Consider the following 26,410-nt stretch of genomic DNA (forward strand, 5'->3'; position numbering starts at 1 on the left):
CTGCCGGGGTCTTCGCCTCTTATTGTACGCAATTTCTGTGTGGCCCTGCTGCTGTATGTGAACTGGCTGCCGGCCCAATCTGTCCCCTCTGGGTCCTGGTTCGACGGGCAACCCGAGTCCTTTTATCAGCTTACCCCCTCCGGGAGTACCGCTGAACTCTGTGTCTGTTGCTGCGTCCGGCCCTAGTGAAGCTGATATCATCTCACGTTTTTCCGGTTGCTGTATTATATATAATGAATACAGCCACGGATCCGGTATCCGTCTTTGCGCCTGTTCTGGGTAGTGATTAATGCTACCCGGTTCTCACAATGTCCTTTTTCTCTATCCCTCTTCTCCTCAGGCCGGTGATTTAGGCCTGGTAACAGTCACAGGGCTGTTAGAGATTCAACTGTATGACCTCTCACTTTCAGCTCCTTGGCCCAACTGCCATTTCTTCTCTCAGACCAGAATGGATCAAGGGGAGTCTCTATTTGTGGCAAATACCCCTAGGGGTGCCACATTCCCCCTTAGTTAAGAACAGTACTCCGGGACTGTGGGACAATAACATTTTGAAATGACAATTAATATGTACAGAGTCTTAAAAATGAAAAGTTACAAAAACCACTCAAGGAAACAAAAATAGAGTTCTGTAAAAAGTCACTTCAAATAGCGTCCATTAATACAGTTCTATCCTTGAAGGTATTAGGAAAGGCACTGTACTTAGTGTCCAGGAATTTAGTTCCATTTTTCCAACGGAGTTATCAATATAAAGTCTAAAGAAAGTTCAAAAAGAGCAAAAAGCAAAGTTCAAAAAGTAGTCTTTCCGGAGCTTTGATTTAGTGCCTCCGGGCTGATAAAAAGTTCAAGAATATGCAAGAAGTTCATACAGACAAGTCTCTGTAGGCACTGGGCTTAAACGTTGCAGACTGATAACAATGACTATACTACATTTTCTGTTTAACTATATACGGCATAACATATATACAATTCACATTATGAGCTTTATAGTTGGTAATCTGCATACCTGGCCGGTAATTGACCCTGGGTACTACGCTGTGATCTACGTAATAGCGGTGTCTCTCCATGTGGTGTACTACTGTCTACTGCGGATGTAGTATCTGCCCGCTCTGCTAAAGATAATTCCACGACTATGGAGTTGGCAAGTCCACCGTGAATGAGATTACTCTGACCAGGAATCTGTTCTTCCTGGCCTGGAACCTCCTGTAGTACGGGGTCAGCCTCTTCCTGTCTTGGGACTTCTGGTATTGGGTTCGGTATTGGGTAAAAGGCCACCATGGGAACCACTACTGCACCATGGTATGTTAGTAGGGTTTTGGGAAAGTCTCCTATACAGGTGTGATACATTTCCTCTTCTTTTTCCTTTACTGGTTGAACCTGTATGGGTTGAATAACTTCTGGTTCTGGCTGGACAACGTCTGGCTCTTTCAATGCTTCCGGACATAATTTAAGATTGTCTCTTGACACTAGTACAGATGTCAAGCCTCCGTTTTTGCTAATGAGACACATTTTAGGATTATCCACTCTTGTTGGTAAAACTGTGTAGGGTACGGCTTCCCACTGATTGTCCAGTTTATTGGTTCGACGATTTCTCTTGAGCACTTGGTCACCCGGTCTTAATGGGGTCGCTAGAGCATTCTGGTTGAAAGTTCGCTCTTGTCTTTCTCTAGTTTGCTGAAGGCTTCTTTCCACACTCTCTTGCACTTGGCGATACTGCTTTTGCCGTATGATATCCCAATTGGAGTCTTGAACTTCTGCGTCTGGTTTCAGAATTCCCATTTCTAGATCGATTGGTAATTGGCCGGGTCTTGCACGCATAAGGTAAGCTGGGGTGCAGTTGGTGGAGCTCACCGGGACATGATTATACAGATCCACCAAGTCAGGCAATTTCTCTGGCCATTGATTCCTTTCTGTCTCAGGTAAAGTCTTTAGTAGGTCTATTACAATATGGTTCATCTTCTCGCATAAGCCGTTTGTTTGTGGATGATAGGCCGTCGTCCGGATCTTTTTGCAACCATACATATTACAGAATTCTCTGAAGATCTCTGATTCAAAGGCTGTACCTTGGTCGGTGAGAACCTGTTCTGGATATCCATGGGGTCTACAAAAGTACGTTTGGAATGCTTTGGCTGCTGTTTTTGCTGTCAGATCTTTTACGGGTACTACTACCAAGAAGCGTGAATAATGGTCCACGATGGTCAAGGCATAGACATAGCCGGACCGGCTTGGTGTCAACTTCACGTGGTCCATGGCTACAAGTTCAAGTGGTTGTTTGGTGATTATGGGCTGCAGTGGTGCTCTTTGGTTCTTTTGATCATTTCTTCTGAGGTTGCACGGGCCACAATTTCTGCACCACTGTTCGATTGATTTTCTCATCCCGACCCAATAAAATCTTTCTTAGAAGTACTTCTAACTTTTTCCAACCGAAGTGACCAGCACCATTATGGTAAGCTTCGAGGACCATCTTCACATCTTGTTTAGGCACGATAATCTGCCAAACCAATTCATGTGTTTTCGGATTGGTGTACCTTCTACAGAGCTTCCCTTGATACAGGAACATTTTGCCTCTCTCTTTCCAGAGTTGATGCATCTCTTCTGGGGCATCCTCATCGGGATATGCACTTTGCTCAATCAGCAGTTCCTTCACCAACTTCACAGCCGGATTGCTGTCTTGGGTGTCAGCCCATCTATGGTGTGCTAACGGATTAAAATTTACCTCTTGTTGTTTCTGATAGGTACTTGACTGATGATGTTTTGCCTTGGGATGATGGAAGGCTGGTAGTTCAATTTCTTCAAGCTCCCCCGTTTCTTCTTCTACATCTCTCAAGTGTGGCATCCGGGATAGGGCATCGGCATTTCCATTCTTGCGACCTGCTCGATACTTGATCTTGAAGTTGTAATTAGATAACCGGGCTATCCATCGCTGTTCTAATGCACCTAATTTGGCTGTGTCCAGGTGGGTCAACGGATTGTTGTCAGTATAGACAATAAATTCTGCAGCGGCCAGATAGTGTTTGAAACGTTCAGTCACAGCCCAAACTACTGCCAGTAGTTCCAATTTGAAGGAGCTATAATTTTCTGGATTTCTTTCAGTAGGCCGGAGCTTTCTACTTGCAAAGGCGATGACTTTCTCCCGACCTTCTTGCTTTTGTGACAGCACCGCTCCTAGTCCCACATTACTGGCATCGGTGTAGAGGATGAAAGGTTGATGGTAATCTGGGTATGCCAGAACCTCTTCTCCGGTTAGTACCTTCTTTAGTTGTTCAAAGGAGTCTTCCCTTTCGTCGTTCCACTGGAAAGGAGGGTTTCGGTTTGAAGGTTTCTTCGTCTGCCCTACCAAGGCGTCTTGCAAGGGTGCTGCCAACTTGGTAAATCCTTTTATAAATCTGCGATAGTAACCCACCAATCCCAGGAATTGCCTCACTTCTTTTGCGCTGGTAGGTCTCGGCCAATCCCTTATGGCGGTTATTTTCTCGGGATCCGGTGATACTCCCTCCGAACTCACGATGTGTCCCAGGTACTGTACCTTTGGCTTGAGAAGGTGACATTTGGATGGCTTGATTTTCATGCCATACCTGGATAAGGCTTCGAACACTTCTGCCAAGTCTTTTAAGTGTTGTTCGTAAGTCTTTGAGTAGACGATCACATCATCTAGGTACAGGAGGACGGTCTCGAAGTTCTTGTGTCCGAGGCAGCATTCCATCAGCCGCTGGAAGGTACCGGATGCATTGCAGAGTCCGAACGGCATGCGATTAAATTCACTTAGACCCATTGGTGTGGTGAATGCCGTCTTTTCCTTATCTCTCTCAGCCACAGGGACTTGCCAATACCCGCTTGTTAAGTCTAAGGTGGAAAAATAATTAGCAGATTTCAAAGCAGTCAAGGACTCTTCTATCCTAGGCAAGGGGTAGGCGTCTTTATGGGTGATGTTATTAATCTGCCGGTAGTCTACGCACATTTTCATGGTTCCGTCCTTTTTTTTGACAATCACTAGAGGGGCCGCCCAGGGGCTACAGCTGTCTCTTATTACCCCGGCCTGTTTCATCTCCCGCAGCATATCTTTTGCACACTGATAGTGAGTGGGCGGTATGGGTCTATATCTTTCTTTTATTGGGGGATGGTCACCGGTGGGGATTGTGTGTTCTACCCCTTCTATCCGTCCGAAGTCCAATGGGTGTTTACTGAAGACTTGTTCATATTCCGTCACTAGCCTATACACCCCTTGTTTTTGATGGGTAGGTGTTGAATTTATGCCCACGTGTAGCTGTTGGCACCAATCCTCCATTTCTCCATCTGAGCCGTTGACTTCCACCTGACAGGTTGGTTCTAAGGGCTCAATGGTTGTGATGGCATTGTTGTCAACAGTATATAGCTTTGCCACTGTAGCATACCGTGGCAAAGTGACCTCTTCCTCTCCACAGTTCAAAAGTCGTACCGGCACTCGTCCCCGGTGTACCTCGACTACCCCTCGTGCTGTGAGTATAGTGGGCCTGCTGTCGGTGTACACTGGTTCTATTAAGGCTTGATAATCTCGTCCCTTAGTACCAATGGCTGCTCTACACCATACCAGCATTTCTGTTTTTGGTGGGATTACAATAGATGTCGGATCACTTACCCTCACACTGCCGATTTCTCCACCTGCAACTTCTACCTGTTGCCTTAACATCAATACTTTTATTTCCCTCCAGAGAACTCTGCTGGTAGGATTGGGCAGTTTCAGCAATTTGCTGTAAGACAGAAATAACTTTGGCAAAGGAGTTCTCTAACACATTCATTCCTATCAATACAGTTGGTTCACAGTTCCGCCGGTCAACATCAACAACAATTATACCCTGTTTCTTCAATTCTACTTTACCAATCTTTATGGTCATCTCCCTGAATCCTAGTTTCGGTACCAACTTACCATTACTGGCCCATATATCTAGTTCAACATCAGAGGGCCCTTTATCAATATCTGCATCAGCCCAGTACCTCTTATAAAGGATATACGGTATAGATGAAATCTGGGAACCTGTGTCCAGCAAAGCGTTGAGGGGAATTCCGTCCAGCACGATAGGGATAATGGGTCGTCCTCCGATGTACCTGTTGTGCCAGGGTGTTGGGCCTTGAAAGTTCATTCCTGCGAAGCGGCCCGCATTCCCAGGGGATTCCCGTTTAAATCACAATCTCGTGCAAAGTGGCCTGGCTGCTGGCAACGGCGGCAAATGGGCTGTCCATCCGGTTGGTAGCGGTCGCGGGGTCGTCCTCTCCATGTCGGGTATCTCCGGGGTCTCATCCATGGAACATCTTCTCTACAGTTTGCCAACTCCATCTTGGGTCCTCTCATCTCCTGCATGATTTTAGCCATTGAAGCAACAACATCAGTTAAAGAGTCAAGCTTTTGTTGAAGAGCCTCATTAGTACTGCGCCCCAGGGGCTTAGCAATGGCCCCGGACATAGCTGATGTCACTGGCACTCCCTGTTGTTCAGGAACCTCTGCCATGGGTTGCACAGGCTCCTGATCCCGAGGTGCCTCTGCCAGCTGGAGACGTATAGCGCTCTCCTTTAATTGGGCAAATGTCAATTCAGGGTTCTTAAAAACAAGCATGCTCACATGCCCCCGGTGAGAAGGGGTGTAGAGTCCCTCAATAAATTGATCTCTTAGCAGTTTATCCGCTCCGGTGTTAAAAATGGGTTCAGCCAGTGTAAGTGATTTAAGGGCTTCCTGCAGGTTTAAGGCAAAGTCTCTCACGCCCTCATTAACTTTTTGTTTGCAATTAAAGAATCGTACTTTAGCTTTGCTGCTGGCAGTGGTTTCAAATGTAGCTTTTAATCCAGCAAATATGCGTTCAACAGTGCCTTTTAGATCAGCTGCCCATGCTGTGACTTCTCGCTTAGCATGGCCACTTAACTGCATCATCAGGAGACTAACACGCTGAACTTCACCCACGGGGAACATGTTAAAATGGGCCAGCATCTTTTCTCTGAAATCGTCAAGGGTATTAGGCTCACCTTCATACATTGGAAGCCACGGGCCACCCGGGGTATATGGCATCAGCACAGGCATGATGGGCGCCACTCCTTGCACCGCTGCGCTACCGGACTCTCCATCGACACTCTGTCTTTCAGCTGCATTAGCGTCGCCGGGTGCTGCGGCGTCTCCGTGCTGCGACATACTGTGCCCCCTTAGTTAATCCGGACCCTTCCGGTCCTCCGCTTCCGTCGGGATAGTGTAGATTCGTTCCGCTGTGCAGCAGGATTGGTTTTCCCCTTGCTCTGACGTCAGAGCGCTCAGCTTGGTGCCGCCCACAATGACACGCCCCCTGCTGCTCCCGCCTGCCGCGCGCTCTGTAATGGCAGATTCTGAAGCTTTTCAGTCAGACTGGGGCTCAGGTAATGGTGTAGCTCAATTAACAGTCTCGTGCCTAACGGTTATGAGGTGATGGCGGCCATCTTTACTCCATTATAACCAATGGGGAAAAGTCACTTTCAATAGTTTTTAATGGGAAATGGAATTTTCTTTAATAAAGTCAATTTTCAAGATTTTTCATCCAAGTTTTCACAGTTTTGGGCTCCAATCACGGCACACAATACCCGGTATACGGGCTGGCTGAATCCTGTTCGTGACGCCAATTGTGACGCCCAGGAGACCGGGGTACCCAGCACCGGACCAATGGGGTCTGTCTCTTGAGCGGGATGTCACGGGTGGCTTGACCCGGTGCTGTGGCCTCAGGCAATGCACAGTGTAAGGGGTATCATGAGGGAACAGGCACTTACTTGATCAGCAGCAGGTTCTCTCAGCGGTGATGATCCTGATCCTGGATAGATAGCTATTGTCCAAATGAAAGTCTGAGGCACTGAAACGTTTAACCAGTTTACTTCAACATAAAGGGATTTACAACCAATCCTGTCACCGGAGTCTGTATGGGAACTCTGAGTTACTCTGACCCTGCTGGGGTCTTCGCCTCTTATTGTACGCCATTTCTGTGTGGCCCTGCTGCTGTATGTGAACTGGCTGCCGGCCCAATCTGTCCCCTCTGGGTCCTGGTTCGACGGGCAACCCGAGTCCTTTTATCAGCTTACCCCCTCCGGGAGTACCGCTGAACTCTGTGTCTGTTGCTGCGTCCGGCCCTAGTGAAGCTGATATCACCTCACGTTTTTCCGGTTGCTGTATTATATATAATGAATACAGCCACGGATCCGGTATCCGTCTTTGCGCCTGTTCTGGGTAGTGATTAATGCTACCCGGTTCTCACAATGTCCTTTTTCTCTATCCCTCTTCTCCTCAGGCCGGTGATTTAGGCCTGGTAACAGTCACAGGGCTGTTAGAGATTCAACTGTATGACCTCTCACTTTCAGCTCCTTGGCCCAACTGCCATTTCTTCTCTCAGACCAGAATGGATCAAGGGGAGTCTCTGGAGCTCCCCCTTCTGGCCGGAGGTGGTAGTGCAGTCTTGTTATTTTAGTATTTGTATTTACTGTCAGTAACTATTTTTGTGGCAAATACCCCTAGGGGTGCCACATTCTCAAGGCCCAGACCTGTTCCTTTAGAGTGTTAGTTGCTAACCCCAGCTCCAGTCCTGATTACAAGAACTCTAGCATAGACCTCACTGGAGCCTTATCCCCTACAGAGGCTGCCCTGAAAATTCCAAAAATCTCTTCAATGGCCTGCCGTAAATCCTTGACCTGGAAGGGCTTTTTGGAAGATGTAGAGGACCCGTCGAACATAAACCCGGACTCCTTTCTGCCCTTGAACTCTCATTTCCCTTTTTCCCCCGGAAGACATCCCCTATTAAACTTTCTCCTCCGAAAGGAAGGATTCCTAACCTCAGTAAGGAATCCAGGAAAGCCCTTCTTGTCACCTGCTTTCTACAAAATGTCCTCCAATTTCTGTCCAAAAAGAAACTGGCCCTCACATGAGATAGAACACAGCTAGAAGAGTATAGCCCAATAGAAATAAAACATAACTTTTACTAATAATATTAAAAAGTGGACAAAACAATACAAAATACAAATAAAAGTGCTCACGCCGAAAACTGTGCTCAATTAAAAAACTGGTTTGATCTCACCAATCATGGACGAAGGGTACCCATACCAGTGATGAAGGGTCCCAGGGAGGGTCCAAAAGTTGTAGGGTAAGGCACAGGGGACGGGGAACCTATTTTCTAAACCCCTGTCATGCCCCAGCAATAGCTCCTGTCCTTACAAGGACAGGCCCAAGTCAGCCCTACAATGGACACCCCCCACCGTAAGTAGTATGGTAGACACCTCCCTACGCGTTTCTTCTCCAATCGTGGAGATTCATCAGGGGAGTTTCAATGGCCACAAGGCCCAGAGGTAACTTCAAAGTCCATAAATGCTCAAAAGTCCATAAGTAGAGTAAAGTAAGGGATATACGCAGTGGCTGTATATTATCCCCAGCATAGGCAGTTCTGTGTGATGTCTGTAACAGAAGGTGAGTCAGCTCAGTATGGCGCCCGCTACCTCCTTATAAACGAGGGGCCACTTCCCTCCAGACCAATAGGGTCACCTGTGTCCGCCCCATCCCCCTATAATACCTGTGTGGGCTAATTACTGTCCACGCTGCGCTCCAGGGGCTGGAACGCACGCCAAGCTCCCCCATGCCGACCGGCTGTGAACCGCTCATTCTGGCGAGACCGGAAGTAACAGCGCCATCCTGAGGATGCAACTTCCGGTGCGCCACCAGCAAGATGCGCTCCAACAGTGGAACGCAAACCCTGGGCGCTAATTGATCCGCTCGTCCCGGCGAGACCGGAAGTACAGACCCCATCTTGAAGATGTCACTTCCGATGCGCTGCTAACCTCATGCGCTCCAGCAGTGGAACGCAAGCTCTGGGCGCATAGTGATGGCATAGTCCACTGCTGGTATGGTGCGTTCCATCACATGAGATGAAGCAAACTATGTTTTTCGACTGCAGATCCCCAGGACATCCCTTAAGCCATAAGGCCCACCTGGTTGCATTTGATAGGCCCGCCGACCTAGCAGCTTATCTCACTGAGTCTGCAGAAGTGTCTGCAAGAAAAGCCGCTGCTCCTTGTAATAGAGACATATTGGCCAGGATTTTATCTCTTGGGGCCTTGTCTTTAAGATGTTCCTCGATTTGCTGCAGCCAGATCATAAGGGAGCGGGCAAGTACAGGTTCCAGCTATTCCCAGCTTCAGACCCCCATCCGCTTTTTTATCCAGCGGATCCCTAGGACCACCGGAATCCTCAAAGGGCAGAGCCGATCTCTTTGAAGATTTAGCCACTGCTCCATCAATTTTAGGGACTTTATCCCAGATCTCAGAGTCCTTTTCCTCAAAGGGGGTATCTCCTCTTCGAGGATGAGGGCAAGGTACCAGACCATTCTGGCTTTTTCCACTCCTTATTTATGTGCGTTTTTTATCTTGCTATTAACTGGAAAGGTGCGCTTTTTTCTTTCCTCCAACCCTCCGAACATTATTTCCTCCACGGACTTAGATGTTCTCTCCTCCTTCAGGCTCATTTTTGACCTAACAGCTCTGACAAGCCTATCCGTATCCTCAGCAGAAAAGCATGGTCTGCCCCCTACAGTCATGACCAAAAGTATTCACACCCCTGCAATTCTGTCAGATAATACCCAGTTTCTTCCTGAAAATGATTGCAAACACAAATTATTTGGTATTATTATCTTCATTTAATTTGTCTTAAATGAAAAAACACAAAAGAGAATGAAGCAGAAAGCAAAACATTGATCATTTCACACAAAACTCCAAAAATGGGCCAGACAAAAGTATTGGCACCCTCAGCCTAATACTTGGTTGCACAACCTTTAGCCAAAATAACTGAGACCAACTGCTTCCGGTAACCATCAATGAGTTTCTTACAATGATCTGCTGGAATTTTAGACCATTCTTCTTTGGCAAACTGCTCCAGGTCCCTGATATTTGAAGGGTGCCTTCTCCAAACTGCCATTTTTAGATCTCTCCACAGGTGTTCTATGGGATTCGGGTCTGGGCTCATTGCTGGCCACCTTAGAAGTCTCCAGTCCTTTCTCTCAAACCATTTTCTAGTGCTTTTTAAAGTGTGTTTTGGGTCATTGTCCTGCTGGAAGACCCATGACCTCTGAGGGAGACACAGCTTTCTCACACTGGGCCCTACATTATGCTGCAAAATTTGTTGGTAGTCTTCAGACTTCATAATGCCATGCACACGGTCAAGCAGTCCAGTGCCAGGGGCAGCAAAGCAACCCCAAAACATCAGGGAACCTCTGCCATGTTTGACTGTAGGGACCGTGTTCTTTACTTTGAATGCCTCTTTTTTTCTCCTGTAAACTCTATGTTGATGCCTTTGCTCAAAAAGCTCTACTTTTGTCTCATCTGACCAGAGAACATTCTTCCAAAACGTTTTAGGCTTTTTTAGGTAAGTTTTGGCAAACTCCAGCCTGGCTTTTTTATGTCTCGGGGTAAGAAGTGGGGTCTTCCTGGGTCTCCTACCATACAGTCCCTTTTCATTCAGATGCCGACAGATAGTATGGGTTGACACTGTTGTACCCTCGGACTGCAGGGCAGCTTGAACTTGTTTGGATGTTAGTTGGGGTTCTTTATCCAACATCCGCACAATCTTGCGTTGAAATCTCTTGTCAATTTTTCTTTTCCGTCCACATCTAGTGAGGTTAGCCACAGTGCCATGGGCTTCAAACTTCTTGATGACTGCACACGGTAGACACAGGAACATTCAGGTCTTTGGAGATGGACTTGTAGCCTTGAGATTGCTCATGCTTCCTCACAATTTGGTTTCTCAAATCCTCAGACAGTTCTTTGGTCTTATTTTTCTCCATGCTCAATGTGGTACACACAAGGACACAGGACAGAGGTTGAGTCAACTTTAATCCATGTCAACCGGCTGCAAGTGTGATTTAGTTATTGCCAACACCTGTTAGGTGCCACAGGTAAGTTACAGGTGCTGTTAATTACACAAATTAGAGAAGCATCACATGATTTTTCGAACGGTGTCAATACTTTTGTCCACCCCCTTTTTTATGTTTGGTGTGGAATTATATCCAATTTGGCTTTAGGACAATCCTTTTTGTGTTTTTTCATTTAAGACAAATTAAATGAAGATAATACCAAAGAATTTGTGACTGCAATCATTTTCAGGAACTGAGTATTATCTGACAGAATTGCAGGGGTGTGAATACTTTTGGCCATGACTGTATATCACTGTATGAGGAGGAGGACAGGGATTCACGGATATTCTCCCACTGACCTTGGAGAAACATCAGACTCCGTAGTGACCTCATGAGCCCTTTTCCTCCCCTCAACAGGGTGTTTAGAGAACCTTCAACCTCAGCCTTGATCAAGGACCTAAGGCTGCCGTCACACCAGCAGTATTTGGTCAGTATTTTACATCAGTATTTGTAAGCCAAAACCAGGAGTGGAACAATCAGAGGAACAGTATAATAGAAACATATGTACCACTTTTGCATTTATCACCCACTCCTGGTTTTGGCTTGCAAATACTGATGTAAAATACTGACCAAATACTGCTAGTGTGACGGCAGCCTGAGGCTTGCGGCGAAGTCAGATAGTTTACTGGATGCAGTCCAAGCAGAGACTCTTCTGCCAGTGGACTGCCAGCGGGGTTTTACATAGGGCACACTATTTTTCTTCTTGGTGCTAGCCTTCCTAGGTTCCTAGTGATTTAAGCAAGAAAATGGCCACGATATTCACGTTGATTACTCACCGCCCACTGTCACATCAAGGGTACCAGATTCGGAGGCTGATCTGAGGTACATACGACATCCCTTCTGGACATTGAGGAGTCCTGTGACCTTCCACTCCTGTGCTGAAGCGGCTGCCACTCTTGCAACTTCAGCAGCTACTCCCCTTAGTATGTTCATGCTGGTCAACGTACACTGGTAGTGATGAATGCTGCTGCTGCTGTCTTCCTAAGTCCTCCATGATGGAGTGAGCTTTAGACATAAGCGCCTTCTTGTGGTCATTCCTTTTTATGGGGGGTCCACAGCGTTTCCCTTGGTTTCGCCTCCTCCGGTCCAAAAAAAGCCCCACCCCCCTCGACACTGCCTCCGCCAGGACGTGCTGAATCCCCCCGTGTCCCAGCTGGCATTTTCGACCAGGGCGCCACCATCTTGCTTCCGGAACACCCCCTCTGACGTCACCAGGGCACGCCCATTCTCAGTGTGCCTTCCATGTGAAGCCAGCAGAGTGCGCCCCCAGAAACCTGACACACCACGGATTATAGTAGGGTAAATACATACAAACGTTTCGGTCACACAGACCTTCCTCAGTGTACCAACTGCAATATGGGGTGTTATAAGGAGGTACTGCTCCCAATATAAACTACCCACAAAGGCTATAAAGCAAATAGCATAGCCTGTGTATGAAGAACGGGATCCAAAGGTTACTACTACCATGTCCTGCTATGATGTATAGTTCGGTGCGACGCGGTATCCACTGCTGGTCATATCTCACTCCAACATTTGATATATACAAAGTTTACTTTACTAATCAAGCACGGCTTGGGAGCTTACCTTTGCACCACCGTACAGTCGTGCTTACGCTTTTGTACCGATTGACACACCACAGAGTCTGCCGTAAGATGGTGGAGGGAGACCGGCACGGTGGATCCAGACATGCATAGCATAACGTCTGTGCTGCCCGCACGTACACTAAGACCCCACCTGGACCCGTGGAAAGTGCTTCCATAATCTGAAGCGGCATACCGCCTGATCATCCGGTACCGGGCACAGGAGTTGGTAAGTCCAAAAAAGAAACTCATCAACCCGCCCGGGTTTCAGCACGTGGGTTCCATTCAGGAGAGGAAACCAACTGAAGCGGGGGAGAGGTATCGCCCTTTTATTTCAGTAGGTTTCCTGTCCTGGCTGGGTGGATCCCTCTCTCAGGTGTGCTGTCATGGGTGAAGGGAAAAGAACCCTTTTTGTAAGCTGCTAACACGATCTTTCGATCCAGCAGGAACCAAGTGAATACAGAAAGAATTTAGGCGAGATTGAACTATTCTTCTTGAGCACTCGTAATATTGAGCACTATATCAATGTACTGCATGTATTTTGGAGATTTACTATGTTTGGAGCTCTGATTTTGCATTTAATTTTTGCAAGCTGCTGGAAATACTGATAACAGTGAGCACCTTATATACCTAGGTAATTTTGTAGTTTGAGTAAGTGATTGTCTGTTCTGAGCTCAGCTCTCTGTGATAAAATATTTTGAATATTTGATTAAAAGTTAATTTTTAATAAGGCAGTGAGATCCTTTGGCTGTAGATCTTACTCTTGGATCAAAATAATCGGTCTGTTTTTCTCAGACATGGAAAACCTGGATGTGTGAATGAGCCCTAATGGTAAATTCACATGTGGTAGATTAATGGTAGACAGCTTTGTGCCTGACAATCTCTTTCCATACATGTGGATGGGATCATTTCTGCATCATGTGTATGGATGTCTGCAGTTAATAGCAGATTCCCATCTTCATAGGTGGATATTGTCCGATGTTGTAAATACAAACATTTTTGCAATTTACTGCTCTTGAGATATAAAAACTTGCCTTTTGTTTACATCTCATTGCCTAAGAGACCGACCACCACTACTATGTAGCTTCTAAGCGCTACAGTGAAGATAGCTGGTAACAGCACGCTCCAGAAATCCTGGTTAACTGCAAAACAGTGCTTTACAAGCTCAATAAGAAACAAAAGGGTTTGTAAGCACTGCACAAGTTGTGCTGTCTAGTGAAGGTGGTCGTCTCCTAGGCAACAAGCTGTAAACAAAAGAAAAACGTCAAAGGAGTTGTCCAGAAGTATTTCCTTTTTTTTTTTTTTTTAACTACGGGCCTAAAAACTAACAAGCTAACAGATGCACCTACGTGCCTGTTCTACCTAGCACAGGCTCAGAGCAGTCACCCATCACTCCTGCTGGTGATCCAGCAGCTCCACATCAACAGAGCGGCTCTTCTACTGGGCTGCTCTGCAGCAATTCAGCAGCTTCCACTAACGTCACATTGACAGAGCAGTGGCTTCTCTTCAGAAGGGAAAAAAAAAAAGAAAAAAAGTACAAAAAGTGGAAATGAGCCTCATCATGTAATACATGGGTGGTTGCTCTTCACTGGTATAGCTGAGATCCAAGCCCATTGGCCACTGGAAAAAAAAATTAAAAAAAAAAAAAAAAAAAATCAGAAAAAGGATCCACTGGCTAAATTCTGATCAAATTCAATTTTTATTTCACATAATTAAAAAAAAATAAAAACACGGATGGTCCAGACAGATTAAAAAGAAATACTCATTCTGATGCATTTCTGCCCATAGCCTTTACTTGTACAGTGTAACTGTTAACAGCAGAATATATAGGTTTAACCCCTTGTCAGATCCCAATACAATAAGCATATATCAGGGTTACAAAAAAAAAAAAATCACAGAAAAAAAGGGTACAAGATGATCATCATTAAACTGTATAACAATTACATATTAAATTACTGAATGAAAATGAATACAACGGTGTGTTGAAACATGGTGAATGCAAGCAGTCAAGAAAGATCATTGCGTCTAATTTGTGTATATTATCTGAAAAAAACAAACAAGGTTGCTCAGATGTTGTTCATTACGGCATAAAATATTTTCCCGAAATATAAATAGAAACATATGGGAAATATATTAGAGCAAGAAATGCAATAAATGATTATATGTTAGTCTTAAACTGAAAAAAAAATATTATTTTGAGGAAAATAGACCTAGGGATAAGAAGAAGAACCTTCCTACTGAGGCCAAATTCAATAAAAAATAGGTGTTTAGTAATCTACAAAAAGACTGCACTATAAATGTACATATACAAAGAGCGCACAGAGGGAAATCCGCCGCATCGTAGCCCGAAATCGGAATGTGCACAGCGTGAAATGAACCAACACGGGCAGGACACTATGGCTCCACAGCTGAAAATCAAGAAAGATTGCCACGAGGTCAGTGTTAACGATATGATGCCGCCTAGGTATTTAATTATGGATGTAAATAAAAATAAATAATGATTGTATCCAGTGCATTCTAATAAGTATTTATATATTGACTTTAAATTATTAGGGAGTTTATAAAAGGTTATTGAAAAATAAAATTGAAACCTTTATGACATTTACTGCAGCAAGGGATAAGATCATTGCTGCCGATATTGAGACGTAACTACACAATTAAACCCATGTTGAATTTCTAGGGCACAAAAAACTGAATCAGATAGGACTACAGTATAAAGTGCTAATAAAACTTTGATTTTATTTAAACATGATTAGAGTAACACTATAGTATGGAAGGGGACTGCATTCCAAGCAGGGAAAGCCACTACACAAGGTACCATCCAAAACGTGCTTGCCCAATGTAATGTACTTAGAGCCACTTGTAAATCAATGACATAACAAAGGGATATGCCATTCCCTGTAAAAGCAGGCAGGTACAGTCATGGCCAAAAGTATTGACACCCCTGCAATTCTGTCAGATAATACTTATTTTCTTCCTGAACATGATTGCAAACACAAATTATTTGGTATTATTATCTTCATTCAATTTGTCTTAAATGAAAAAACACAAAAAGAATTGTCCTAAAGCCAAATTGGATATAATCCCACACCAAACATAAAAAAGGGGGTGGACAAAAGTATTGGCACTGTTCAAAAAATCATGTAATGCTTCTCTAATTTGTGTAATTAATAGCACCTGTAACTTACCTGTGGCACCTAACAGGTGTCGGCAATAACTAAATCACACTTGCAGCCAGTTGACATGGATTAAAGTTGACTCAACCTCTGTCCTGTGTCCTTGTGTGTACCACATTGAGCATGGAGAAAAGAAAGAAGACCAAAGAACTGTCTGAGGACTTGAGAAACCAAATTGTGAGGAAGCACGAGCAATCTCAAGGCTACAAGTCCATCTCCAAAGACCTGAATGTTCCTGTGTCTACCGTGCGGAAGTTTAAAGCCCATGGCACTGTGGCTAACCTTCCTGGATGTGGACGGAAAAGAAAATGGGTATTATACCTACCGATAATTCGGTTTCCAGGAGTCCATCCTGACAGCACGCTGGAGGACGTCCTCCTCCTCCTTGCAGGGACAGGAAACACAACACGAGAGGTTAAAAGGTCCCACTCCACCCCCTTTCCCTCAGTGATTTGACAAGTAACACACCAAGGATAGATATACTTTGCAAAAATTTCATTTACCAACATATACAGCATATGAAAATAGAAACCATTGGGGGGGAAATAACAGTGCTGTCAGGATGGACTCCTGGAAACCGAATTATCGGTAGGTATAATACCCATTTTCCAGGACGTCCCCCTGACAGCACGCTGGAGAATACCAAAGAAACCTCCTCTAGGGTGGGACAACTGCCTGGAGAACTTTTCTCCCAAAAGACGTTTGATGGGCTGCTAACACATCCAATTTATAATGCCTGCAGAAAGTATCTACTCTGGCCCATGTAGCTGCTTTACAAATCTGATCTAGGGATGCCCCTGCCCGTTCGGCCCAAGAAGCCGAAACCGCTCTAGTAGAATGAGCTTTAATCCCTACTGGACAATCTACCCCTTCTGATAAGTAGGCTTTTGAGATTATAGACGTGATCCATCTCGCTATTGAAGTTTTGGAAGCTTTTTTACCTCTATTTTTACCCCCGAACAAAATGAACAGATTAGAATCCTTTCTCCAAGAACTAGTGGCTTCTAGATAGTCTAAGACCGCCTGCCTGACATCTAGGGAGTGTAACGCCTGTTCTTTCTCATTGGAAGGCTTGTCACAAAAAGAGGGTAAGATTATCTCCTGATCTCGATTTTTTGCAGACGCTATCTTGGGAATAAAGGTTGGATCTAATTTTAGTATTATATGGTCTTCTCGGACCTGAAGGTAAGGGTCTTTAACTGAAAGAGCCTGAATCTCGCCTATGCGTTTAGCTGTTGTAATTGCTACTAAAAAGGCCGTTTTCCAGGTACGTAGAGAAATAGGCATGCTTTCTCTAAGAGTATAGGGATCTTTACATAGAGCCCTGAGAACTAAATTTAAATCCCAAGAAGGAACTAGTTGTCTCAAGGTGGGACGTAATCTCTGGGTGGCCTTCACAAATCTAATTATCCACGGGTGGGAGGCCAATGGATAATCCAAGAAGGTACTAAGAGCCGAAATCTGAACCTTAAGAGTACTTGGACTAAGCCCCATGTCAAAACCAGATTGTAGAAAATTCAAAACTCTAGGAACATCCAAGGCTCCCGACATCCCGACCGACCTGCCACTTTCTGTACAAAATCTCTTCCAAATCTTGTGGTAGATGGCTATAGTCACAGGTTTCCTGCTAGCCTGGATGGTTGAAATTACTTTATCAGACAGACCTTTGGCTTTTAACATGTCCCTCTCAGGATCCATGCCGATAGATGTAATCTCTCCGGGAGTTGATGTAATACCGGCCCCTGATGGATGATATCCTTCCATAACGGGAGTCTGATAGGATCTTCCAACGTCATGGTTCCCAACAGTGGAAACCAACTTCTTCTCGGCCAGTATGGCACAATTGTTATTACTGTTGCTCGATCCTCTTGAATTTTTCTGAGCACAACTGGGATAAGTGCTATTGGAGGAAAAGCATAAGACAGAGGTTCGTTCCACGTCTGACTCAGAGCGTCGACCGCTTCCGGAAAGTCTGAGGGGTTGAGGGAATAAAATCTGGGAACCTTCGAATTTTTTCTTGTGGCGAACAAGTCTATCCCGGGAGTTCCCCAACGATGGTATAGAATTTGAAAGATTCCTTGATTCAGTTCCCACTCTGTTGGAGAAACATTTCTTCTGCTCAGGTAATCGGCTAGAATATTTTGAGATCCCTCTAGATGTACCGCTGTTATTGACAGGATCGTGTTTTCTGACCAGGTAAAAATTCTTCGTGCTAGATCTTGAAGATGCTTGTGTCTGGAACCTCCCTGATGTCTCAAAAAAGATACTGCTGTTACGTTGTCCGATAGTATCTTTATCTTTACGTGTCTGTTCCTTAAACGAAGACGATTTCTTCTGAGAGCTTCCCAGACTGCATACAATTCTCTGTAGTTTGAAGACATCCGACTGATCTCTTCTGGCCACTCCCCTTGGAAAAAAACTTCCTTCCAAGTGAGCTCCCCATCCCCACTGACTTGCGTCCGTGGTGATTACCACACAAGGAGTAGCAATCCAAGGAACACCCACTCTTAGGTTGTGGTCTTGAGTCCACCATAGTAACGACTTTCTTACGCTTATTGATACTCGTATCCTTCTGTCCAGGGATGAGCGACGACGATCCCATACCTTGAGAACTTGTTCCTGTAGTAGCCTTGAGTGTGCCTGAGCCCACCTGACACAAGGGATGCAAGCTGTCATCTTCCCCAAGATCTTCATGGCTGACCTTATTGTAACCGGACCTTTTAGGAATTCTAACATCATCTTCTTTATCGAGATCCGCTTGTCTTCTGGCAAAAAGGATTGTCTGTTTGTAGAGTCCAGGAGTACTCCCAAAAATATTTTTCGGGATTCTGGTTTTAGATGTGACTTTTCCCGGTTTACCACCCATCCTAGGTGTTCCAATACCGATACGACCCGATCTCTGTGTCTTAGTAGTATGTCTTCCGTTCTTGCCACTACGAGAAAATCGTCTAAGTATGGAACTATAGTTATGCCTTGGTTTCTTAGGTAAGCCACCACCTCTGCTACCAACTTCGTGAAAATCCTTGGAGCCGATGCTAGACCAAAGGGAAGACATTGAAACTGGAAGTGGCAGGTTAGGTCCGGGAATCTCACCGAGAACCTCAGCAGATCCTGAGATGAGGGATGTATTGGAACCTGATAATATGCACTCTTCAGGTCGAGAGTGCACATCATCGAGTCTTTGTTTATCAGATGAACAGTTGACCTTATGGACTCCATCCTGAATCTCTTGTACTTTACATACAAATTTAGAGGTTTTAAGTTTATTATCGTACGGGATTCTCCTGACACTTTTGGGATTGAAAACAGAGACGAATAGTGACCTGAGCCTATTTCGGAAGAGGGAACCCGAATAGCTTTTGAAGGTCTGAGTACATAGGAGAATTTGTGGCTACCAACGTTGGAGCAATACATCTCTGTGGTACGTGGGAACTTAGTTCTATTTTGTAACCCTCTGCAATTATAGATAGTACATAACTGTTGTCTGAAATCAGACTCCAAGGTTCTAGAAAAAGACTTAATCTCCCGCCTATCCTTATGGCGTCATTGTCTTCTCGATCTATAACTTGAACCAAAAAGGGAACTTCTTCCCTTCCTGTTCTGAGAAAAGGAACCTCTGAAGGACCCTCTACTAGGTCTCCATTGATCTCTATACTCAGGCTGCCTGCGGGGGGGAGGAGGAGGAGGGAAAGGTCTCTTCCGAAAGGGCAGAAACTTTTTAGGTTTATCCTCAGGGAATCCTTTTTTATTATCTGAAGCAGATTCCAAAATGTCATCCAGAGCCTGGCCAAATATTCTGGAACCCGTAAAAGGGATGGCGCATAACTTATTTTTTGATGCGTTATCCCCCGACCAAGATCTAAGCCAAATGGCCCTATGGGTCGCATTTGACAAAGAACTATTTCTGGCTGCAAATCTAACTGACTCAGCTGAAGTGTCTGCCATGAAAGCCGTGGCTGACTTTATGATAGGCAAGGAGGCAATTATATCTGCCCGCGGAGTCTTGTTAATTAAATGTTCTTCTAATTGTTCCATCCATAGAAACATGGATCTTGCTACTGACGTAGCTGCGATGTTAGTCTTTATCAGAGCTGCTGAGGTTTCCCAAGCTCGACGTAACAGGATATCTGCCTTGCGATCCATAGCATCCTTGAGACTCGAAGAATCCTCAAAGGGGATGGATGTCTTCTTTGTAACCTTAGCTATGGGCACATCTACTTTCGGAATCTCTTCCCAAATCTTGATTTCTTCAGGATTAAATGGTAGACTGTTTTTAAATTCACGTGACATCACCAATCTTCGCTCCGCATCCTTCCACTCTTGAGCAATCATCAGACGAATGTGTTCGCTCACCGGAAATACAGTCTGTTCCTGATGTGTGAGACCTCCAAACATCTGGTCTTGTCGCGATCTCGGTCGTGGCTCTTCCTTTATCTGCATAGTATCTCTTACAGCTTGAACCAGCTGCTCCGTGTCCTCAGCTGGAAAATAGTACTTTCTTCCTTGCTCTTGCTCTTCCCTTGGCAATTATCCTTCTTCTTGATCAGAATCTCTAATTTCCAATTCTTCTTCTGAAGAGCCGTACAGGTCCCTCTGGTCTGGATCACTTCTGAGTCTCTTACGGGCCGGGCCCGGACTGGACGGACCGCCCTGAGACATAGACGCCAAAGAATTCTGGACCTCTTCCCGGATTAGGCTTCTCATTTCTGATAATAACGAAGGTTGTTCTTCTCTGACTATTTTAGAGATACAAGAGCTACAGAGAGCTTTATTGTACGCCTCTGGGAGCTTCATACTACATACGGAGCACCTCTTAGATTTTGAAGATGCCTTTCCAGTCTTCTTTGACAGAGGAAGGGAAGTCTGGGTAGTCTCCTTATCCTAAATATAAGCATAGACACTGCTCAGTGTACTGCAGATGACAACGTACTTTGTGCTCTGCGCACTTACCCCCGCTTCCTCACTTCTGACCTCCATATCTTCTGTTGAGAGATACACAGAGTAAGTGTGTAATCTCTATCAATCACATAAAGGATATAGCAGCTTCTGCTGCACTCACCCTTTGTCTCCGGCATCCGAAACGGTTCAATATGCTGGCCGGCTCGGACTATCCGCTATACCGTGTCTCGCCGCCACCTCTGTACAATCAAGGATTGCGCCTTCTCCTCTTTCCCATAAAGGAATGCAGGACGCCCCATTGCAGTACCTTCGGTCTTACATACATGCTTCCGCGTTCCACCTGATGGAACGCACGCCGAATGCGTACCTCCCCCCGGATGTGATGTCACCTTACCGGAAGTACTGCCTTCGTCCTACTCCCGCGTTCCACCTCGTGGAACGCAACCGTCACCGGACCTCTCTGACATGCGGCGCCTCTTGCTGGTCTGGCGCCCGAGCCGAGAGCCTCCCACCGGGAGGAAGCGGCTCTTACCCAGGAGCTCGTCCGCTCAACTGGTCTCTGGACAGAGGAACTCCCCACCGGGAAGTTTCTGCCTTGGGCCATCCTCGCGGGGAAAAGATATTGGCACAGCCGCACGATCCCCCGGGCCCTCCGGACTTGGTAAGCTTCATGCTGCGCTGCGCTGCTCTGCTCTCGTGTGTCCCTCCATGCAGGGACAGGAAAAACACTGAGGGAAAGGGGGTGGAGTGGGACCTTTTAACCTCTCGTGTTGTGTTTCCTGTCCCTGCAAGGAGGAGGAGGACGTCCTCCAGCGTGCTGTCAGGGGGACGTCCTGGAAAATATGACAAGAGATTTCAACGCAAGATTGTGCGGATGTTGGATAAAGAAACTCGACTAACATAAAAACAAGTTCAAGCTGCCCTGCAGTCCGAGGGTACAACAGTGTCAACCCGTACTATCCATCGGCGTCTGAATGAAAAGGGACTGTATGGTAGGAGACCCAGGAAGACCCCACTTCTTACCCCGAGACATAAAAAAGCCAGGCTGGAGTTTGCCAAAACTTACCTGAAAAAGCCTAAAACGTTTTGGAAGAATGTTCTCTGGTCAGATAAGACAAAAGTAGAGCTTTTTGGGCAAAGGCATCAACATAGAGTTTACAGGAGAAAAAAAGAGGCATTCAAAAAAAAGAACACGGTCCCTACAGTCAAACATGGCAGAGGTTCCCTGATGTTTTGGTGTTGCTTTGCTGCCTCTGGCACTGGACTGCTTCACCGTGTGCATGGCATTGTGAAGTCTGAAGACTACCAGCAAATTTTGCAGCATAATGTAGGGCCCAGTGTGAGAAAGCTGTGTCTCCCTCAGAGGTCATGGGTCTTCCAGCAGGACAATGACCCAAAACACACTTCAAAAAGCACTAGAAAATGGTTTGAGAGATAGCACTGGAGACTTCTAAGGTGGCCAGCAATGAGTCCAGACCTGAATCCCATAGAACACCTGTGGAGAGATCTAAAAATGGCAGTTTGGAGAAGGCACCCTTCAAATATCAGGGACCTGGAGCAGTTTGCCAAAGAAGAATGGTCTAAAATTCCAGCAGAGCATTCTAAGAAAATCATTGATGGTTACCGGAAGCGGTTGGTCGCAGTTATTTTGGCTAAAGGTTGTGCAACCAAGTATTAGGCTGAGGGTGCCAATACTTTTGTCTGGCCCATTTTTGCGGTTTTGTGTGAAATGATCAATGTTTTGCTTCATTCTCTTTTGTGTTTTTTCATTTAAGACAAATTAAATGAGGATAATAATACCAAAGAATTGAAGAAACTGAGTATTATCTGACAGAATTGCAGGGGTGTCAATACTTTTGGCCATGACTGTAGTACAGTGATAGCAGCACTTACATGTGTACAAGGTCTGTGTGTGGCGTCCCAACGCACGTTTCGCTTCTTTGTCATTTTCTACCCTCTTTTCCTTGATTTTTTTGTAACACTGATGTATGCCAATTGTATTCTGATGTCACAAGGGGTTAAACCTATATTACTTCCGCTCTTAACACTGCTACATTCTACGACTAAGGCAGGGTTCACATTGCGTTAGTGCAGTCCGTTCTACGCATGCGCTAAAGGACTGCGTTATGTGATCGCGCTAGCAGTGACGGACCCCAAAATGCTGCAGAACGCGTCCGAGGGTCCGTCACAGAATGGCGGGACATCGCTAACACATGCCGATTATGACATGCGTTAGTGATGCGCTACATAATAGCAGTCAATCGGTTAGTTAGTGCCGCTATGTAACGGATGCCGTCAGCGCATTACCATTAACGCAATGTGAACCAGCCTAAGGTCTACGGCCAGGAACACGTCAGAATGAGTATTTCTTTTTAATCTGTCTGGACAATTCGTTTTTCTTTTTGCAATTATATGAAATAAAAACCGAATGTTATCAGCGGCTTCTCTTTGGCTCCGCTGACGAGCCTGCGACCCTTCTTTGCCGGCCTAGGTTGAGGCAGGGCGTAACAACCTGCCTGTAGGTTCTTAGGGCCAGAGTAAAAAAATGGTCCTGAATAACCCCTATGCTTTAAGAACAGATGAAAACCTTATAAAACTGGAAATTGTACAACTGCTTGTATTTATGAGCTATTTGACAAGACCCATTTATGAAAATGGGAAAAATCCTTTAAGGGTATGTTTCCACTGTCAGGATGGCCGGCGGTATCGCCGGAGCGGCTTAGCCGCTCTGCGCTAAGCCCCGCCCCCTTTCTGGGACGCGATGATGCCGAATGTGTTCATAGCACACATCTGGGATCATCGCTCCCCACCATAGGGCCCTGTGCTATATCTTGCGGCGACGCAGCGTCGCCGCAAGATATACGGACATGCTGCGATCTGAAAAGACGCGCAGCATGTCCGGAGTCGCAGGGTCGCCGCGTGCGTGTTACCACGCATAGTGGAGACGGGATTTCATTAAATCCCCTCCACTATGCTGTAACATCTGGACGCTGCGTGTCTGACGCTGCGGCTCTATGCAGCATCAGACACGCAGCGTTTCCTGATCGTGGAAATAGACCCTAAGTGGTTTCCAAAGCAACAAATCTTCTCTGTTCCCTTTAGGAACCCGTGCGCTCCTATCCAGGCTCCAAAGAGGTTGAAGTTCAACAGAGTATAGAAATAATACCGCCGCTCCTATGTGCGAAGTCTACAGGGACAATGTGTGATCATATAGTACCGCTATGGATTACTAGTGCTAATGTGACATGGGCTGGTGTAACACTGCACACGGGGGGCTCGGTACCTGTAACACGGCACATGAGGGGCTCCGGTATCGCTCTGTATCACCAACACACAGGGGGCTCCGGTATCGCTCTGTATCACCGCAAATGGGGGGCTCCGGTACCGCTCTGTATCACCGCACAAAGGGGGGCTCCGGTACCGCTCTGTATCACCGCACACAGGGGGGCTCCGGTATCGCCCTGTATCACCGCACAAAGGGGGGCTCCAGTACCGCTCTGTATCACCACACACAGGGGGGCTCTGGTATCGCCCTGTATCACCGCACACAGGGGGGCTCCGGTACCTGTAACACGGCACATGGGGGGCTCCTGTACCACCTTATAACACCACACACGGGGGGCTCCGGTACCGCTTTGTATCACCGCACACAGGGGGGCTCCGGTACCTGCAACACAGCACATGGGGGGCTCCTGTACCTGTAACATGGGGGGCTCTGGTACCGCCCTGTAACACCGCACATGGGGGGCTCCTGTACCTGTAACACCGCACATGGGGGGCTCCGGTACTACCCTGTAACACCGCACACATGGGGGGCACTTACTATGCCTGTGCCAGTCTGGTAATCCAGGGATGATAGTGGGAGAGATCACACAGGACACCTCCATTCTCAGCCCTAAGTAATAAGTATAGGGCATTCCTCTGTGTTGCCGGGAGCCTGGCATTAGGAGCCTTGGGAACTAACCCTGAATACACAGGTTCCAGCGCACAGAGCCCCGGGCAGCGGCACTCACCATGCACCGGGCACGCACCGTCACCGCAGGGCATCAGGTCTCCTCCCGCTGTCACCACCGCTCTTCGTCAGGATGACGAGGAGGATGGAGGGGGAGGGGCTGCGCTCCAGCTACATTACACCATGCTCTGCCTCTGACGCCCACCGCCATGTGAGAGGGTCTCAACCATGTGGGGGGGGGGAGGAGGAGCCAGGGAGAAGCTCGGGGAGTAATGGAGGATCCGATTCCCCATCCCTGGTACAGCTCGGTGTGTACCGACTACTGTCCGCTCCTCCCCCAGTGTGACAGTGCTGCTGGGTCAGCACCGGACATGTCGGACTCTCGGAGGCACTACAGCGGCGGAGCACGAGGGCGGCTGTACGCGCTGCTGCCTGGTAACGGCACGCACACAGGACGCGGAGGGGAGGGGCCCGCCACCGTGCTCAGCCTCCTCTGTGGTCGGGGGGTCCGCCGTGCTCAGCCTCCTCTGTGGTCGGGGGTCCGCCGTGCTCAGCCTCCTCTGTGGTCGGGGGGCCCGCCGCTCTCAGCCTCCTCTGTGGTCGGGGGGTCCGCCGCTCTCAGCCTCCTCTGTGGTCGGGGGGCCCGCCGCTCTCAGCCTCCTCTGTGGTCGGGGGGCCCGCCGCCGTGCTCAGCCTCCTCTGTGGTCGGGGGGTCCGCCGCTCTCAGCCTCCTCTGTGGTCGGGGGGTCCGCCGCTCTCAGCCTCCTCTGTGGTCGGGGGGCCCGCCGCCGTGCTCAGCCTCCTCTGTGGTCGGGGGTCCGCCGTGCTCAGCCTCCTCTGTGGTCGGGGGGTTCGCCGCCGCTCTCAGCCTCCTCTGTGGTCGGGGGGTCCGCCGCTCTCAGCCTCCTCTGTGGTCGGGGGGTCCGCCGTGCTCAGCCTCCTCTGTGGTCGGGGGGTCCGCCGTGCTCAGCCTCCTCTGGTCGGGGGGTCCGCCGTGCTCAGCCTCCTCTGTGGTCGGGGGTCCGCCGTGCTCAGCCTCCTCTGTGGTCGGGGGGCCCGCCGCCGCTCTCAGCCTCCTCTGTGGTCGGGGGGTCCGCCGTGCTCAGCCTCCTCTGTGGTCGGGGGTCCGCCGTGCTCAGCCTCCTCTGTGGTCGGGGGGCCCGCCGCCGCTCTCAGCCTCCTCTGTGGTCGGGGGGTCCGCCGCTCTCAGCCTCCTCTGTGGTCGGGGGGCCCGCCGCTCTCAGCCTCCTCTGTGGTCGGGGGGCCCGCCGCCGTGCTCAGCCTCCTCTGTGGTCGGGGGGTCCGCCGCTCTCAGCCTCCTCTGTGGTCGGGGGGTCCGCCGCTCTCAGCCTCCTCTGTGGTCGGGGGGCCCGCCGCCGCTCTCAGCCTCCTCTGTGGTCGGGGGTCCGCCGTGCTCAGCCTCCTCTGTGGTCGGGGGGTTCGCCGCCGCTCTCAGCCTCCTCTGTGGTCGGGGGGTCCGCCGCTCTCAGCCTCCTCTGTGGTCGGGGGGCCCGCCGCCGCTCTCAGCCTCCTCTGTGGTCGGGGGTCCGCCGTGCTCAGCCTCCTCTGTGGTCGGGGGGTCCGCCGCCGCGCTCAGCCTCCTCTGTGGTCGGGGGGTCCGCCGCCGTGCTCAGCCTCCTCTGTGGTCGGGGGGTCCGCCGCCGTGCTCAGCCTCCTCTGTGGTCGGGGGGGCCGCCGCCGCTCTCAGCCTCCTCTGTGGTCTGGGGGTCCGCCGCCGCGCTCAGCCTCCTCTGTGGTCGGGGGGTCCGCCGCCGCGCTCAGCCTCCTCTGTGGTCGGGGGGTCCGCCGTGCTCAGCCTCCTCTGTGGTCGGGGGGTCCGCCGTGCTCAGCCTCCTCTGGTCGGGGGGTCCGCCGTGC

General features: G+C 48.0%; 1 protein-coding gene across 1 annotated transcript in view; it reads right to left on the reverse strand.

The window, feature by feature from the left end:
• Positions 1-24,712, reverse strand: part of SLC9B2 (solute carrier family 9 member B2) — a 177,812-nt gene extending 153,100 nt beyond the window's left edge. The window contains exon 1 of the mRNA XM_069743658.1: positions 24,594-24,712. The gene's annotated coding sequence lies outside the window, so the exon portion shown is untranslated. The remainder of the gene's footprint in view (positions 1-24,593) is intronic.
• Between the last annotated feature and the right edge of the window lie 1,698 nt (positions 24,713-26,410).

Source organism: Ranitomeya imitator, chromosome 1 (genome assembly GCF_032444005.1).
Source record: "Ranitomeya imitator isolate aRanImi1 chromosome 1, aRanImi1.pri, whole genome shotgun sequence".
Lineage (NCBI taxonomy): Eukaryota > Metazoa > Chordata > Amphibia > Anura > Dendrobatidae > Ranitomeya > Ranitomeya imitator.